Here is a 4,161-nt window from a genome sequence, read left to right as displayed (position 1 = left end):
TACAGCTGGAAAGTAGTGAAATCCACCATGTGGGACTCCAATATCCTCATGTTATGCAGTCTGTCCCTACACCGGTCAATAAAGTCCTGGGGGTCCTCATGCCTCTCACCTCCAAAGACAGGAGGATGAAGTCTAGTCCATCTATCCAAAAGCTTCGGCGGCTTGCCGGCCACAGCAGGTCTGGGCTCAGTTATAGCTGCTGCTACTGGCTCGGCTCCGCCCACGGGTAGTGCACCCGGGGTTTGATACGCGGCAGTTGCATTCCTTAGAGCCTGAGCGGTAGGGTTCTGTGCTTCCCCTCCCGCTTGTGATGTGGCCGGGTCTGCTGGAAATAAACCAGCCTGAGTCATAGTATCCATGAACCGTAGCATACGAGCCATGACCTCCTGGAATCCCAGTGCTGACATGGAATCTACCGGGGCTGGCTCTGTTGCAGGCATCTCGCCCTGCTCCTTAATAAGAGAATCCTATACTGGATCCGCTGGTGGCATAGCTGGAGCAATTCTGGGACGCCCTCGTCCTCTAGCACAGGCTGGAGTCTTCCCCCAGCCTCTGCCTCGACCTCTAGCAATAGGTGGAGCAACTCCTCCATGATCCGGAACATCAGCTGTGCGCATCCTCACCATCTGTGAATGAATAAGAGAAAGATACTTAGTACCACATCAACTGCACGATATGAGATGAAGAAAGAGTATTTTCCTAACACCCTATAGCCTCTCGAAGATAAGTACGGACGTCCCCGCATCGATCCGCAAGACTCTATTAGGCCTGCTCATAACTTGTGAGACCTACATGAACCTAGTGCTCTGATACCATGTTGTCACGACCCAATTCTCTTATAAGTCGTGATGGCGCCTAGCGCTGCCGCTAGGTAAGCCAACGGTGAACTAACCACATGATTTCCCTTTTTAATAGATTTCCAAGTAATTAAACTTTCCTTAATATAAAAGATTTAAGAAAAAACAGGTTTAAAATAAATAAAACGAAAGCAGCTGAGTGCATCCATAACCATAGAAATAATCCACAACCACATGTCTACTAGTGTGTGCCAAGACTTGGTGTCACAAGTGTATGAGCATTAATAGATTATACAAAACTCTAGCTACTGTCTGAAATAAAAATAGACATGAATGAAAGTAAAGGAGAGACTCTAGGATGCTGCAGAACGGCTCAGGAAAAGAGCTCACCACTAGGCCTCCGGACAATGAGGATGCGCACCGGTGTTATCGCCAGAAGCACCTGCCTCAGATCCTGCACGGTCAGTGCAGAAATGTAGCGTGAGTACATAAACAACATGTACCCAGTAAGTCTCAAGTCTAACCTCGAAGAAGTAGTGACGAGGTGTACACTTCGACACTTACTATGGACTAACAATATTAATACAGAAACTCTAAATAACATGGGTTATATAAATAATAAGAATAACTCACTAACAAGTAGGAACAATTAATTCTTTCAAAAATTAATAAACTCCAATTAAATTCCTGTCAATGAATGATTTTAACCTCACAAGCCACAAAATGATATCAAGTGTGATTAGGCTCAGGGTATTAATAAGCACGATTTATGCGTCGTTCGGTCAGATCTAGAATAATTTGTACATTGCCGAGGGACGTGCGGCACGATCCATAGATACATCTATTTTACTGCCGAGGCCTTCGGCCCTCTCCAGAAGAAGAGAGGATACTTTATAAGCATTTGACTTAAAGGTTATTACAAGGCTAATACACAATGTCATACAATTTCCATTAACCGTCAAGTAATCTGCCAAAATTGAAGCAAGTGAAATTCGGCCTCTTTACAATTTCTCTAACAAGTTCTAATATAATTTAGGCACTTTAAATTAGCAAGTAGGTGCATACATTACAAGAAGTTCATGATTTGGGTCCTAAACTACCCGGACATAAGAATAAATAGTAGCTACGCATGGACTCTCGTCAACTCTCGTGTTTGTAGCCCCACATTAGAAACAAATATTAATTTATATCATCTATCGGGTAAATTCCCTCTTACAAGGTTAGGCAAGAGACTTACCTCGTCTCAAAGCTCACTTTCCGCCCACAAATTCACTGTAAAGACTCCACTTGGTGCCGAACAATCCACAACTAGCCAAATGTTATATCAATACATGTTCAAAAGTTCATATTCTAGCTATTAGAGTGATTATATCCACCCCTAATTGAAGGATTTCAAATATTCACCCCAGGCCCATGTGCCTGGAGTCCGAAAATTTTCAAACAAAGTTGTTACCCACAACCTCACGAACTCATATATATAATTTTCACTAAATTCCATAACCATTTTCGTGGTTAAATTCCATTTTTATCAAGCCTAGGTTTTTAATCTAAACCATAATTTTCAAAATTTTACATGTTAAAATCTACCCATAATCTAGGTATTAAATCACATTGAGTAGGAATTACTTACCTTCAATAGCTAGGTTGAAATCCCCCTCTTTGAAGCTCCAATATCGCCCAAGAGTGTAATAAATGAACTCAAAAATGGCCTAAGTCCCGATTTAACACAACACTGCCCGGCTGACCCTTCTTCGTGAATGCGGAAAGAGCCTCGCGTTCGCGAAGGCAATGCTCCCCAGGCCTAAAAAAATGCCCATCGCGAACGCGTGGGCTCCTACGCGAACACGAAGGATAATGGGTATTGACCCCCCAGGGTCCCTTACTTCTACGTGAACGCGAGAGGGCCTTCGTGAATGCGTAGGCCTAGGATCACAAAGTTTAGCGAACACAACCCCCTGCCCACGAACGCAAAGAACAAATCGCGAGTGTCCTTCCGCGTTCGCGAAGAAGGAAACTAGAATTGGAAATCTAGTGTTTTCAACTTGGTTCCGGGTGGTCCGAAATACACCTACTCCACTCGGGACCCCGTCCAAATGCACCAAAAAGTCTATAAATATAATATGGACATGTTCGAACTCTCAAAATGCGTATAACAACAAAGAAACTAAGAATCGCACCCTAAAACCAAATTGAATCAAAATATGAACTTCAAGTTTCCAATTCGCTCCGAACGCGCCGAATCATACCTAGAATACTCGGAATGACACCAAATTTTGCGTTTAAGTTTTAAATCACCATACAGAACTATTACCGAGCTCAGAATCCCGAACACACCTCGATAACACGAAAACCTACTCCAAACAAAGTTTAAAGAACTTTAAAACCTTCCATGAGCCAACTTTCACTATTAAGCGCCAAAACGCTCCCGGGTCATCCAAAACCCGATTCAAACATACGCCCAAGTCCAAAATCATTATACGAACCTATTGGAACCGTCAAATCCTGATTTTGAGGTCGTTTACTCAAAACGATGACTCAAGTCAAACTTAGCCGTTTTTGCCAACCTAAGGAACCAAGTGTTTCGATTTCAACCCGAACCCTTCCAAATCCCAAACTAACCATCTCCGAAAGTCATAAAATAGTTAAAACATATATGAGGAGTCTTATTTAGGGGAATGAGGATCTAGAAAGCAAAATGACCGGTCGGGTCGTTACATTTTCCACCTCTTAAACAAATGTTCGTCCTCGAACGGGTCTAGAATCATACCCACAGTGCTGAATAAGTGTGGATATCTTCTCTGCATGTACTCCTCGGCCTCCCAAGTCACTTCCTCGACTAGTTGGCCCCTCCACTGAACTCTTACCGCAGAAATCTTCTTGGATCTCAACTGGAGAACCTGCCTATCAACAATGGCATCTAGCTCCTCCTCATAACCCAAGCTCTCATCTAGCTGAACCGTGCTGAAGTCTAACACATGAGACCTGTCGGCATGATACCTCCGGAGCATAGAAACGTGGAAAATCGGATGAACTCCCGATCGACTGGGAGGCAAAGCAAGCTCATAAGGAACCTCCTCAACTCGTCTTAACACCTCAAATGGACCTATAAACCTTGGGATAAACTTGCCCTTCTTCCCGAACTTCATGATCCCCTTCATCGGAGAGACTTTCAAGATAACCTTCTCGCCCACCATAAATGAAAAATCACGTGCCTTCTGATCCGCGTAACTCTTCTGTCTGGACTGTGCTGTGCGAAGTCACTCGTGAATAAACCTTACCTTTTCCCAAGGCATCCCTCACCAAATCAATACCATATAACTTAGTCTTGCCGGGCTCAAATCATCCGATGGGTGAACGACATCGC

This window comes from Nicotiana attenuata, unplaced genomic scaffold (assembly GCF_001879085.1).
Source record: "Nicotiana attenuata strain UT unplaced genomic scaffold, NIATTr2, whole genome shotgun sequence".
Lineage (NCBI taxonomy): Eukaryota > Viridiplantae > Streptophyta > Magnoliopsida > Solanales > Solanaceae > Nicotiana > Nicotiana attenuata.
Note: the sequence above shows the minus strand (reverse complement) of the source record.